The 15,270-nt window shown below is 34.7% G+C and overlaps 3 pseudogenes across 3 annotated transcripts in view; all 3 read left to right on the plus strand.

The window, feature by feature from the left end:
• The window catches only part of LOC143564242 (serine/threonine-protein kinase STY13 pseudogene), a 178,492-nt pseudogene extending 172,151 nt beyond the window's left edge, over window positions 1-6,341 (plus strand). Inside the window, exons 1-2 of one of the 2 annotated variants that reach the window (XR_013140826.1) lie at window positions 4,800-4,958; window positions 5,282-6,340. The product of XR_013140826.1 is annotated as a serine/threonine-protein kinase STY13 pseudogene, transcript variant X1 (transcript). Of the gene's footprint in view, window positions 1-4,799; window positions 4,959-5,281 lie in introns of those variants that run through there. The other variant, XR_013140827.1, reaches the window with a different exon arrangement.
• Window positions 6,342-10,252: 3,911 nt separating this feature from the next.
• Window positions 10,253-12,033, plus strand: LOC143564247 (beta-amyrin 28-monooxygenase pseudogene; annotated as a pseudogene).
• A 587-nt stretch (window positions 12,034-12,620) lies between these two features.
• Window positions 12,621-13,316, plus strand: LOC143564233 (beta-amyrin 28-monooxygenase-like; annotated as a pseudogene). Its single transcript, XR_013140822.1, has 2 exons — window positions 12,621-12,744; window positions 12,818-13,316. The product of XR_013140822.1 is annotated as a beta-amyrin 28-monooxygenase-like (transcript).
• The last annotated feature ends 1,954 nt before the right edge of the window (window positions 13,317-15,270 follow it).

Raw genomic sequence — 15,270 nt, forward strand, 5'->3', positions numbered from 1 at the left:
CATGAATGTACTCTCTGAGACATATTATCAAACACCTTGCGTGCATAACATAAAATGATCAAATATGAAAAATAAATTTAGGGTTCTTGAATTTAGAACTGGTATAATGTATAGAAACTAAAAATCCAGATCAATTACATGAAAATTGTTAATATTACAGGCGTTAACGGAGCTGCAGCTGAGAGACAAAGACGACGAACAAGTGTGTGTTGTCGGCCGGAGCTGGGTATGATCCGGTGGATCCAAACTTCTTTTTTATAATATGTATTTTGTTTATTAAGGGGGTATCGGTTGTCCAAAATACATTAACCCGATTAAACTGACCTGATTCGAAACCGAACAAGCTAATTATGATCGGGTTAAATAGGGTAAAAAAATACTAATCGGATTATTCAGGTTAACCCGAATTGTTAATAGGATTTGGTTTCGAGTTCATTATTGAAAAAAGTCAGGTTTCGGGTTAACCCGATTAGTGGTTATACTTAACTTTGAATATGATGATGAAAGGGTAAAATAAGCACAAAGAAATCAATAATGTAAGTTTATATAGAAGCTAATTATTTTGCTTGTTTATGAATCGTTCGGTAGAAATTTCATTTATGTTTTGTTCATTTAATTAAATGAACAAACATGAACGCATGTTTCACTCGTTCATCTATGTTTGTGAACGTTTATTTAAGTTTGTTTACGTTCGTTCGTGTTAGTTTACATATTGATAGGAAATTATTAAATATTATTTGCATTAAGAAATTATATCACCCTAATATGTTTTATATTCGTTTTTGTTTATTTAGATGTGTTCATTTATGTCTATATATGTATGCTTTGTTTTTTAATGTATGTAGATATATCTTCCATCATGTTCGTTTATCTTTGTTTAATTATTTTATTTATGTTCGTGAACTATTTGTTTAGAATTTAAATAAACGAACATAAATGAACACAGGCATGCTCATATTTTAACTAACGAACATGAACACAAATATTTGTTCGATTAAGTGTTCGTGTTCGTTTAAAGTTAGATGAACGAATACGGGCATGAGTATATGTTATTGTAAGATAATTACTTGTAAAAGAAATTGAAAATTGTGGGGAATGATAATTTTTTGCAACCTACAAGTTACAAACACAAAAATCAACTTAAAGTTATAAAGTAGCATGGTTAACCCGATTAACCCGACCCGACTAACCCGAAACCCGAATAACCCAAACCTTAATGGGTTCGGGTTGCGGGTTAGATAATTTTTAAGAAAAACCCGACTAACTTGACCCGATTAACCCGAAACACGATTGGGTTAACCCGATGAACACCCCTATCGGGATTGCTTATTAAGCTTCATTTTAACTTATTAACTTTTTAGAAAGGTTAATATGTTGTTTGATAAGTCATGATATTATGAGTTCTAAGTTAATAAGCAATCCTAAACACCTTTTAAGAACTGCTCATATTTTTTTTCTGGGAAATTGCAGGGTTTGTTGCTTCGCTATTTTCTGAAGAGAAAAACTATGAAAGGGGTAATGGCGTTCTCTCGATGCTTTGTATTAATGTTCCATTAATCTATATTATCTATATTATTATTATTATTATATTATTATTATTAAACATAAGTGATTGACAAAAGAGTCATTTCACAATTAGAGCACAAGGATACATACGTCATTTCATAATTGAACAGAAAAAGTAATTTGCCAATATTTTAATAAGTTTTTAAAGCATTTGGTACAAGTTGATTATGCTTAAGTGGTTATTAAATTACTCTCCCACCCTTTACATACAAAAGGTTTATTCAATGAATGAATGCCCCTCATGTTCTTAGTTAAGTTGTGTTGAATGTGATCCTATTGACGGAAACTCAATAGTGCAATCATTTAATTTCTATTCAATCGATTAAAATAGTTGAAGGAAATGCCATGAATTTAACGGTTACGCAATCATTTAAAAATTGAAGTCAATTAATTGATTTAATTGAATGGTCGTACTGAAGGGCCGCAACTAAATCAACTGCCAGGAGCAACCGTTACCGCCCATATGCTATAAGTATGAGCTAGGAATGTTTGGTAGGCAAATCAATTGTTGATTTTGGTGCTTTCATTCGAATTAAAAAACAGAGCTTTGATTCTATTTTGTTGTTCAATTGATGTTTTTTTTTTTTTTTTATAAAAAGAGATAATGTCACATATCAAGCAAAGCGATTACAGTAAAGTGGCAGGTAAACGGGCAACATTGATGCTTTGATTTGTTGGTGCGAGTAATTTTTAACACTTTTGTAGTAATTTGTGCTCGTGTGCTGTATGTAATATGAAGAAGGCAAAGGGGAAGGTGATTGGAGTAAAAGAAGAGATGGAGAAGTTAGGGGTTTAATTGCTCAACATGGTTTATCAACATGGAATGAAAAGATTCATATTTATAGCGAAATTGATGTGTGAAAAATGGTGGGTTTGACCTTAAAAGTCAAACAACATTTGGGTTAGTTAAGAACATAGATTAGAAATACCTCTTTAATGCAGAATAGACATGCAGCACTGATGAAGGAAGCCGGGACCACAATCCAGTGGCACTCTTCCGAGAGAATAATTGGAAGAGTAAGGTGCCATAAAAAAGAAATCTTGAAGTCAAACGAGTGTAAGAATCCGGGATGGGTATGCTTGTAATTTGTTCACAGACACCAATTGTTTCATGGAAGGAAGTAACTTTTGATTTCTGAATTGTAATTAGCACAATATCACATCCCATATGTGCACTACTTATAAAAAAGTTTGACTTTTTAAGGTAAGAGTATATGAGACACTTACAACTTTACAATTGTGGTTCGCTTTGATGGCTCCAAATTTAAAAACTGAAGACTTTGAGAGATGAATTGAACTGAGAACTACTTTGAGGACATCATCTTCAAGCAGATTCTTCAGGTCTTTCCCTGTATCAGACATGTGAACCAAATGGCACTGCAGTTTGACTCAAAAAGTCAACAGCTTTTTCTAAACCAAGACTTGTTAAACCACAAAACTAAAATCTCATTTTTGTTCATTTAAATGAATATATACTAATTGAACAAAAGTTGTGTTCATGTCCATTCGTTTATTAACTAAATGGATATAAACGAACTTACTGCCAAAAGTTTGACATTTAGTTCATTTACAGACCTAACAATAGCTGAATTTAGAAAATTACAAATCTTAAGAGCAACTAGGAAATCCAATATGTACCGTAAAAGCGCCATTTCAACACCAAATCTGTATCTACACTAAAAATCACCTACCTAGCAAAATCACCCGTCCCCGAAATAACCTTAGTCCACGCTTTCCACCCCATCAAACTTCGAGTACGAAGCTTCCGTTCAAAAAACAAACAACAACGTCAACGTAGGAGCGATCGGCTGGTACGGCAAAGATGAAGCCCTCAACAACACATCCATGCTGCCTGTAGACATTAGAGGACTAAATACTTGGGACAGTTATTACGATAATGCTTTATGTATCACTATTATGGGTATGTTTAATTTTTAACAGATTTCATAAAAAAAAGTAACATGTCAAATTATTTTTTGAAAGTTTTGATGCAAGATAAATTTGGTGCTTTTGCAAACTATTTAAAATATATATTTTACGGGTCATTTGATTTCACGGATACATGGCAAGTGTTTGTCTTCGGAACTTGTTGAGTATGGGCCAGATTTGTTAAAACGAGTCACTGAATTTGGTGTAGACGTAAATCTCGGCTGAGGGGTAGTCTGGACTTTGAGCAAAGGTCCTGATCAAATTCAAGTTAAAAATCACATCGTCAATCGTTGCGGAGTATCTTTGAGGCTACTTATTTGTCGAAATGTAAGTTAGTAGTTTACCCATCCGCTTACACTTCAGCTGTCTATATCCAATTATAAATTTATAATTAGCGTTTTAATTATTTGGTCCCTCTGTGCTTAGAAACATGCTTATTTAGCCATATTTTTTTAAAAACTACTTATTATATAAATTCTTCATAATTAATAGTTCTGCTCATCAAATGATAATTTGATAAATAGAAGCAGCACAATTTCTTACAGTAGATCTAGATGTGTTCTTTAGTAAAACCATTTATACATAGCGAACATTAGTTATGATACATTTAGCACATTAGTCTTTAGATTTTAAAAAAGAAAATACACAAGGATGCTGGTTATCGCACTTATATAATTCAATGTGGTCTCACACCTCCCGATAAGATTCTTTCGTTTAAATTGAAGAGAATGTAGTTTTTTCTAGCTGTAGTCTGTTTTGCAATGACCATTAACAAAAGTCAAGGTCAATCTCTAGCAAGAGTTGACATATTTTTTAGAGACCCGATATTTACACACAGACAACTCTATGTAGCTTTATCAAGAGCGAAGAGTGGTGTTAAAATTCTTATATTAAACAAGGAAGACAAAATTACAAATAAAGAATAAATATGGTTTATAAGAAAGTCTTTTTAGTAGCTTATGAATTTTACATTTTTAACTTTTGATTATGTTTTCAAAAATTGTAATTTGAATGTTGTTTGGGTTTATCTTTGTATTTCACAATCATTGGTTTTCGTACCAATATTATTTACAACTTAAAGTATGTTGTCATCCCGAATAACATATAACTTATGTTATCCTTTTAAATGACATGTATTTATTCGAAAATTTCAATATTTTCACTCTTTATCATTAACGGGTTAATAACCTAGTATGGTATTATTCCTAAAATAAAGTAATTTATTTATAGTCACATGTTCCTTTCTTTATCAGAAAAAAGAAAAAGAAAAACAGAAATATTAAAGAAAACAATAAAATCTTTGAGACGACCAGTTCTTGTATTTCCAATCTTCTTCATTCACTCGTCTTCTCTCTCTCTCTCTTATTATTATTACTTTCTCTCTCTCTATTCGAATAATCAGAGTCTCAGTCGCCAATTCAATAATCAAATCAAATCCTCTTCATCATCTAATCTATATGTAAGTCCTCCTTGGTGCTATCTCAATTTAATTCCATTTTTAGCGATCTATTGCTATCTCAAACTGCTTCATTTGTGATGTGATGCACTTATATGGGTATCAATTAATTTGGGGTTTTATGCTTAGGCTTATTTAAAATTTAGAAATCATAATTAGGGTTTAACCCATGTTACTAATTCAATATACAGCTCTCTTGTCAAACATATTATCCTAATCAATCAATCATTCAATCAACTGTAGTCATCGTTGTAAAAATCGCACCTTGGCATCGATTAATCACTTGATTTATTGCTACTGATCTGAGTGTTTTGAGTTTTATTGGTACAGGTATTTAGTGTGAGATGTGAATTTGACAGCTCGTTATTAATCGATGAATAAGTAGTGTTTAAAGGTAGTTCTAATTTATCTGATAAAAATGTTGGTGGGTTCAAAGTTTCCGGGTATGAACAATGGCAATGATAACTTTGTTGATCTGTCACAAGCATTTTACCATAAACTCGGTGAGGGCTCCCATATGTCAATCGACAGCTTCAACAGTTTGCAGATGAGCAACGGTGGCGGCTCAGTCGCCATGTCTGTTGACAACAGTAGTGTCGGGTCAAACGACTCACACACGCGCATCTTAAACCACCAAGGGCTAAAACGTGTAAAAAACGGTTATTTTGATGCGCAGAGTGTGAGTAAAGTTAGACCGTCTCACGGTTTAAGTGATGATGCGATAGCTCGAGCTCTGTTAGACCCTCGTTTCCCGACTGAGGGTCTTGAAAACTTTGACGAGTGGACGATTGATTTGAAACAACTTTTCATGGGACCTGCTTTTGCGCAAGGTGCGTTTGGTAAGCTTTATAAAGGTAGTTACAATGGTGTGGATGTTGCTATTAAGCTTTTGGAAAAACCCGAGAATGATCTAGAGCGGGCCCACCTTATGGAGCAACAGTTTCAACAGGAGGTTATGATGCTTGCAACATTAAAGCATCCGAATATAGTTCGGTTCATTGGTGCGTGTCGGAAACCGATGGTGTGGTGTATAATAACAGAGTATGCAAAAGGTGGTTCGGTTAGGCAGTTTTTGACTAAGAGACAGAACCGATCGGTGCCTTTGAAATTGGCGGTTAAGCAGGCACTTGATGTTGCACGTGGGATGGAATATGTGCACGGACTTGGATTAATACATCGGGATTTGAAGTCGGATAATCTTTTAATATCTGCTGATAAGTCCATTAAGATTGCTGATTTTGGGGTTGCTAGAATTGAGGTGCAGACCGAAGGGATGACACCCGAGACTGGGACCTACCGCTGGATGGCTCCGTAAGTTTACTTCAGCTTATTTGTTGAATATTGAAATCTGTTTTGTTTGCATCTGTTACTTAATTTACATCATAACTGTTATTGCTAGTTTGAGGATATTAAAGGGGACAAGACCTGGAAAAAAACAGGTTTTGGATCAGCTGACACAACCCGCTTTCTTAACTAGGCCAACCCGAACACGACCCGTTTAAAAACGGGTTAACCGTACATGACCTGTTAGAATGTGGGTTGACCTGCTAACCCGTTAAGAGTTATTTTAGAGATGAAATGTGTAAAAGTTTAAAGATAAGTATCTTGATTTTTATTTTTTCATACAACTATTAACTTTTAAATGTGAATTTAATTTCCCCTTTGAATCTTTTTATCTACTCTTTACTTCCAAAAAGTTTATTTTATTAGTTTTAAGTTCTAACTGCCCATTCTCCTATTATTCCCATTCGCTTATTCTAATCTCGAGCTAAATATATAAATCCATGTTTTTTAATTGGGAATGAGATATTAGTGTACCGAAACAAGTAAAATAGTACAAAATACAAAAAAGGTTCCGTATGAATCCGAGTAAGTAGTTTTGTAAATTATTAATAAGTCGCTAGATATTACTGATATTTGTTAATGAACATAAAACAGGTCAATCCAAACACGACACAAATTTAAGTGAGTTTGGCACGATATGACACGAATAAGTATATCGTAACCCGCCAAGCCGACAACCTGACCCGACTTACACCCCTAGATATGAATGCTTTTAAAAAAAAATGAAGTTTCCATTTGCTTATATGTTTTGTTTATGTGATGTTTCGGTGTCTGTAGTATATGCCTAGTAAGTTCGAATATATTTTTATTGGAGGACAAGATTGCTGTCTCATGTATATTTTATGTGATATATAGTTCATTAAAAGTTTAAGTGATAGTGTGTAAGCCTTTTGAGAATATTAGGCTAAGAAGGCTAGGAAGGAATGAGGGTCTGAGGTAGGGATGGCAACCTTGACCAAAACCATTCCAAATGGGTCAATTTGGGTTGTTTTAAAATTCAAATGTGTTGATTTGGGTCATAGGTTTTAATTAAATGGGTCAAAATGGGTCACTTGAAATTCCACATTCTTATTTTTGGGTCAAAATGGGTTGACAAATTTAACTACATGGGTCGATGTGGGTTAGTGTCTTAAGAAAAAGTGACATGTTTGGGTTGAAACGGGTTTTAGATTGGAACGATATCGGTTTAGGTTTCGGCTCGGATCAGCTTTCGTGCCGACACGAGTTTTAGCACTGGACGGGTTGGGTTTCGGTTTCTATCGAGTTTTCGCACTAGACGGGTCGATTAAGGTTTTTGATTCGTTTTCGTCGACATTTCGGTTTCGGTTAATTTGTCGGGTTTTTTTTTATTAACGAGGATAACGGCGAAAATATTTTAGTTTTTTTACTTTTTTCGTTATTCGTTTATATTTTGAGTTATGATTTTTTATTTGTTTTTTTTGAATATTTTTTTGAGGGATTTTTATCTTAATAGAAACCATAAAAAATATTCAAAAAAATTAATAAAAAATCATAACTCAAAAAATAAAACAAAAACAAAAAATGTAAAAAAAACAAAAACGTTTCGTCCGTTGTCCTCTTTCAAAAAAATCGACAAATTAACCGAAACTGAAAAGTCGACAACAACGGAACAAAAACATGCTGAAACAAGCTGTTAAATGATGAAAGGAACTGAAAAATCGCTAAAGCAAGCTGTTAATTGCTGAAACGAACTGAAAAATTGCTTAAACGAGCTATTAGATGCTAAAACGAACTGAAAAATCGCTTAAACGAGCTGTTACGTGCTGAAACGAACTGAAAAATCGCTTAAAAGAGCTGTTACGCGCTGAAACAAACTGAAAAATCGCTTAAACGAGCTGTTACGCGATGAAACGAACTGAAAAATCGCTTAAACGAGCTGTTACGCGGTGAAACGAACTGAAAAATCGCTTAAACGAGCTGTTAAACGAACTCAAAATCGCTTAAACGAGCTGTTACGTGATGAAACGAACTGAAAAATCGCTTAAACGAGCTGTTACGCGGTGAAACGAACTGAAAAATCGCTTAAACGAGCTGTTACGCGCTGAAACGAACTGAAAAACCGCTTAAACGAGCTGTTAAACGAACTCAAAATCGCTTAAACGAGCTGTTATGTGATGAAACGAACTGAAAAATCGCTTAAACGGGCTGTTACGCGCTGAAACGAACTGAAAAACCGCTTAAACGAGCTGTTAAACGAACTCAAAATCGCTTAAACGAGCTGTTACGCGATGAAACGAACCAAAAATCGCTTAAACGAGCTGTTACGCGCTGAAACGAACCCAAAATCGCTTAAACGAGCTGTTACGCGATGAAACGAACCAAAAATCGCTTAAACGAGCTGTTACGCGATGAAACGAACTGAAAAATCGCTTAAACGAGCTGTTACGCGCTGTAACGAACTGAAAAATCGTTTAAACGAGCTGTTACGCGCTGAAACGAAATGAAAAATTGCTTAAACGAGTTGTTACGTGCTGAAACGAAATGAAAAATCACTTAAACGAGTTTTGACCCAAACCCGTTTTGACCCGGAGGTGTCTGTTTATAGCAATGACATCCTTTATCTCCAAAACTGTTCCAATAATGTTAAGAGAAAATCCACAGCAAAAACGATTTGAGTGACTAAATGAATGGCTGGTAATCAAAGAAATAGAAGAAATAGAAAGGTATGTCATTACTAATTAACATCATTTTTAGATTGAGTTTTTTTTAATACGGTTTAGATATGCAAATTTAAGAACTTGAAAATAGATTCAGTGAGGTCTCAACCAGTTTGTTAGAAAATGTGTCTGGTTTAAATCTTCGTGATTTGTTTTTTAAGTTTGTCATATCTAAGATAGTGGCATTTTCTGATATGTACCTGAATGATTTTAGTAATGGAGAAAGTGGGTGTATTTTGGGTGATCTTAGGACCTTTTATCACACATTCAAGGAAGATGATAATTTTGCCAAATTGGATGGAAAGTGTGATCTGGCTCCAATAATGGTGGAAACTAGATGGAACGCCATTTTTAATTTTTTTGTATCGAATATTGAAGCTAACGTGGGTTTTACCGGTTGAAACCACGACCATTGAATGGTGTTTTTCTAAAATGAACCTTGCGTAATTGAATGGGTGATGTTTAAATTGAACAATGCTTTAATTTGTGCAGTCGAAAGAGAAAATTTGATAAAGTAAAAGAAGAGAATCTAATGACTCGATTTCAAACTTTCAAAAATCAAAGCGGAGAAATATGCACCTCATTGTTTAAATTTATCTATTATCGTGTTTCTATTTTTGTTTCGTTTACATTGTATGAAATAGGATAAAAACAAAATTTAAACGTTACTCCTAAGATTTCGGGTGAGATCCGCCACCGTATTGTAGCCTTGGGTTCCCCCTCAACCCCCCCCCCCCCTCCCCTCTCTTGCTACCTTAGTTTTTGAGATTTGTTAGGGTTGTTTACCGTTCAAGTTCTAGTTACTCTTATACTTGATTATATTAGTTTACTATTTACTAATTGAATTTTAATTTGTTTGTTTATGTTGTATGTTTAATTTTCTGTAGTTCCAAGTTGTATTTTGTTCACTTATATCAAATTTACAACTTGTTGCTCGACATATTTTGTCCCGACCTGTTTTGACTGATTCATTTTTGTCCCTGGTATCAAATATTTATGTATCCCCTATTGAAGGAGGCTAATGAACATAAATTTTGAAGGATGATGTTGAGTGACAAACACTCACACGTGACCGGTTGGTGAAATCATCAAAAGTAAACTAAAAAAGTACATTACCCATCTAACAATCAAAGTGGAAAATAAGACAAACTTTTAAATAACTAAAATGGAGAAAACAATAAAAAGTACAAAAGATCTTACTTTCGTCCCATCGTTACATTTCCTTATATATACCACTACAGTTTTCCATCCAAAATCCCTCAAATTCAACTCATATATAATGGAGACCTTCTATGCTTCTATGATATCTTTATTATTTGTTTCAGTGTCATTCACACTTCATTTGGTGTTCTACAAGTCTAATGCGCCTGTTAATGGAAATGTTCCACCCGGTAAAAAAGGGTGGCTAGTGATCGGTGAAACTCTCGAGTTTCTGGCTGCTGCCAGAAACGGCCACCCCGAAAAATTCATCTTCGACCGGATGGCAAGGTTCTCACCGCATGTCTTCCGGACCTCTCTCATCCTAGAGGATGTTGCGGTGTTTTGTGGGTCTGCAGGTAACAAATTCCTGTTCTCAAATGAGGATAGACTTGTGAGGGCATGGCGCGTGCCTTCGTTGGACAAGATCTTCCACGCTAACCAACAACCGAAGCCCGAATACAATAAGATGAAAAAAGCCCTTTCTAACTTCTTCATGTCCAAAGCCCTTCATCGATATGTCCCGGTTATGGACATACCAACTAAAGGTGCACCTATACAAGACTTGTTATCATACCAACTTCGGGATACCGACGAAGATGGCAACAAATGGACAGATAGCAACATTGCCAACAAGATAATCGGTTTCATGGTTGCCGGTCACGAAAATATGAGCTCCGTATGTGCATTCGTTGTTAAGTATCTTGCTGAGTTTCCAGAGGTGTACCAAGGAGTTTACAGAGGTACTAAAATCTTCCTATCATTTTTTATTTTGAACGACAGATTATTATTATTATTATTATTATTATTATTTTTAATATTTTTCGTCCGTAAAACTTGAAACCAAGACCTTCGTCTCTCAAACATGTGTTTAAAGGCTTTACCTTTAACAATGGACCATCACCCCATTGGTAAAATTTTCGTATCTTAATACATAAATCTTAGTGCTAGGGGTGTTTAGTATTTGAATCAGACTCGAGGAACTCGGAACTCAAATCTACTCGCATTCGAATTTAAAGGTTCGGAGTCGATTTCAATCATTCGAATTCGATTCGAAATTCAAATTTAAATTATACAGTATTTTCGTTGTAAACACACATATTTATAAAAAGATAGGTCGTGGGTTAAAACCTTAAGTTCTTGAGACTAAAAATTGAGAGTTCATTATTTTGATTTTTAAATCTAGTAATTAGATGTTACCGTTTTGAATAGACGTTACCGTTTTGAATATTTAGGATGTTGTAACTTTGAATAATTTATTTGGTTTATAGACTTGTTATTTTTGTTGTTAAAAAACTTAGCTTTATAGTAATTTTGAAAGGAGAATTAAAATAGATTTTTTAACTGAATTCGAATCGAATTCATTCGTATTTGTTTCAAAATCTAATTTCATCATCGAATCGAATTTTGAATTAGCTATTTCGAATTCAAATCAAATCGAATTTGTTGAATCTATTTCAAATTCGAATCGAACTTCAAATTTTCAGAATTTGAGCAACCCGATTCAAATAAATCAAATATTCGAAATTTAACTTGTTAAAACACCTCTAAATTTCAATCACATTTGACAAACGATCCTTTGTTGAATTATTAACATGTAATTTCTACGTTTCATTTAAACCTTTTAATGTCAATTTAAGTCACATTTGATTAATTTACGATCCTTTATTACATAACCAAAATCCAAAGTTGACTAGCTATATAATTTTTTATTACCAAAAATAATTTAGGTTAAAATGTTTCGCTTTTTTAGATTAAAAAAATCTAACAAAATTCCTTTTTTTTTTGTCATAAAAGTTCGTAATTTAGGTTAAGATGTTTTTTGGATTTTTTTTAACGTATTTTTGATTTTTTTTAGGTTAAAGTCCGTTAGTAACCTATATTTTTATTTTTTTTTAAACTTAACATGTTAAGGGGCTTTTGTGTTAAAAAAGAAAGGTGTGGTGGCTTTTTATGTGCAAAATATTGTTTAGGGATATTTTTAAGAGAAGTAATAGACATTATGTTGGTTTTTATTTGCAAAACAAAATTTTTATGAGGCTTTTACGTGAGAAAAAAATATATCATGGTGGGATTTTATGATATTTACACTTTTTAAATATAAAAAACTAGTCAAAAGCTCCAGAACTAAAGCACACACGAACCAAAACATTGGAAGTAGTAAACTCACATATTAACTTAATGAGGTTCGGTCTAGAAAGACATACATCCATAGTTTACGGGTAAGTTTTTTTTTTTTTTTTTTGGTTTACAAATGATTAAAAAGCATGCTTATATAGATAACCGTGGGTAAGTAACTTCATAATGGAGAAATCACCAAATGGGACGGGCTTAGGGCCGTTCAATTGATTGGATGGGAACTAAAAATAATTTTAGTTAAAATAGAACAAAGAAAAATCGCAAATTCTAAAGGATTTGGAGAAGCATTGAATTGGAACGATCTCTCGAAGATGAAGTATTCATGGAATGTGGCATGTGAAGTGCTCAAGAGTTTCTCCACCTACCCATGGTTCTTTTAGAGAAGCCATTACTATTTTTGTATACAACGGTTACACTATTCCCAAGGGCTGGAAGGTAATTTCCACTCCAAGTAACAAGGATGTCTCCATTTTTTTTCTTTCTAGGCTAACATTTACACATATTATAGTTGTACTGGAGTGCGGTCTCAACGCATAAAAATCCTGAATACTTTCTAGAGCCACAAAAGTTTGACCCGACAAGATTTGATGGCAAAGGACCAGCACCGTATACATTCATACCCTTTGGAGGAGGACCTCATATATGCCCCGGAAAGGAGTATGCCCGAGTACAAATTCTAGTGTTCATGCATCATCTGGTGAGAAAATTCAAATGGGAAAAAATAGTCCCAGATGAGAAACTTATTGTGAATCCTTTCCCTCTCCCGGCCATGGGACTTCCAATCCGCCTCTATCCTCATAAGACTCATACTTGATATATCAACTTGAAACGAGCATTTATATATGTGATTATATAATAAAGACAACGAGGGAGAAATAGTAGTTCGTCTCATTAATCCATTCTTAATCATGAGATGGATTGTAACTTTATTATGGTTTGTTGTAGTCTTGTTAAAGGGCGGTCAAGACTGGTGTAGGTCATTATACCAGCTCCTATATACATGGTTGTGTAATTATGTACCTTCCGGTTTATGTATGAACAATGAATAAAAGTATTTATCAAGATATCATTCAAAGCAAAAGCTATTGAAATGGTATGGATAAAACGAAAGAACACTTTTCCTATAAAGTTTCAAATTGTATCAACTTTTGTTTGGTGAGTTAGAGGATTATCATGTGTTCCGTAATTTGAAATGCCATAATTAGTACAATTACCATGTGATCTACATTTCAAATGGCAGATGTTAACGGTCTCTCTCTTTTGTCGGTTTGACTGACGGATCTCGTAACCCGACGCAGCCTACCCATATGTAACATTATTCAACCTTTTACAAAAATTCGTCACTTGAAATGACAAGTGTGAATAGTTTCACATCCGCCATTTGAAATTGCAAAAGTGAATAGTGACTTCGACAGACTAATATGTGTTGGACGTAATTTCCAACTTAATAGGTCTGTCACGTGTTGATGTCTGGGTTGGACCTATTGGGCCCGTGGGATTCATTATTATGTAATGGGTTTATGAGGTTACAATTAGAGTTTATTATAATTGGTAATGACTTGACTAGCAAGTTAGGTTAGTCTATATAAACCGAGTTATGGTTAGACATTATAGATGGTGAACATGATGTAACCGAGTTAGGGTTCATCAACAGTCAAATCGAGTTAGGGTTTGAGAGATTGTATAAGTTCTTTTAGTTAGATTTTCTGATTAATAAACAAGAGTTATTTGTTTACTTTGTGTTTGATTATTGACCCGAGACTTGAATTGGTATCAGAGCCAAGTTCAAGAAATCGAAAATAGAGTTAACGGAGATCGGCGTGAGCGACGGCTTGAGGAGAAGCTATCATCGGCGCATATCGGAACCAAGTTGGGTTTCTGAATCGAGTTTATCTTCATGAGCAGGTCAATCGAACCTGCTACGGCGTTTTACTGTTGTCCTGATGCCGAACTACATCGGAAAAGTAAGTTCCGGCGAAGGAGAGTTTACGAATCCGCATCAGAAAATTCGGCTAATCACGAGGTATTCGAGAGCCGGGTCGTTGCAAGCGACGTGTGTTTGGTTATGAGCGATATTCAGAGCTGGGCAAGGACTTGAATTGGTTTTGTTTTTTTCTTATTGAAGAAGGCAAAGTCATACAACAGATTTAGTTTTTTCGAAGACTGCAATTGACGAATAGGTTCTCGAGAGGTATTCGTGACTGGGTTTTGTGAACAAACAGGTTCAGTTCTGAAGAGTTGTTTTGGGGCTAGTTTATTGGTTTGTATTTGTTCCAATGAAGTAGAGCAAGGGTGTTCGACAACGTCAATGGCAGGTGACAAAGAAGATCCGATAATCCAACCCAAAGTGGGGGGGGGGGGGATATCACTACAGGTTCCAAAGTTGAATGTAATAAATTACATCACATGGGCGATTGTGGTGGAAGCGATCTTAGATGATCACGAGTTATGGGAAGTTGTTCAACTGAATGAGGGTTGAGGGTGAGGTTATTGATGCGAAGAAGAATACAACGACAAGAGTATTTTTGTTTCAAGTAATAGAAGGTGATATTCTTCTTCAGATTGCTCAATACAAGAATGCCTGAGAAATATGGACGGCTTGAAGGCACGGTATGTTGGGGCCGAGCGAGTTCAATAGGCTCGACTGCTAACGTTGAAAAGTGAATTTGAGAAACTCAAGATTGCGGAAGACGAGACCGTTGATCAGTTTGAAGGAAAAATTACAAGTATGGTTTCAAAGGCAACGAGTCTAGGTCACGTGTTCGAGCAAGATGTCTTGGTGAAGAAGTTACTGGATGCGGTTCCAGATAAGTACTTTCAACTTGTAGCCTCAATCAAGCAAAGTGTAGATCTCGATAGTTTGATGTTTGAAGATGTTGTTCGAAGACTTAAGGCGTTTGAGGAACGTCTACAAAGGAGAGAAGACGCTTCAAATTTACAAGGTCAGTTACTTTTCAATCG

Source organism: Bidens hawaiensis, unplaced genomic scaffold, assembly GCF_021521415.1.
Source record: "Bidens hawaiensis isolate Kalapana, Puna unplaced genomic scaffold, B.hawaiensis_p1.1 tig00021837_1, whole genome shotgun sequence".
NCBI lineage: Eukaryota > Viridiplantae > Streptophyta > Magnoliopsida > Asterales > Asteraceae > Bidens > Bidens hawaiensis.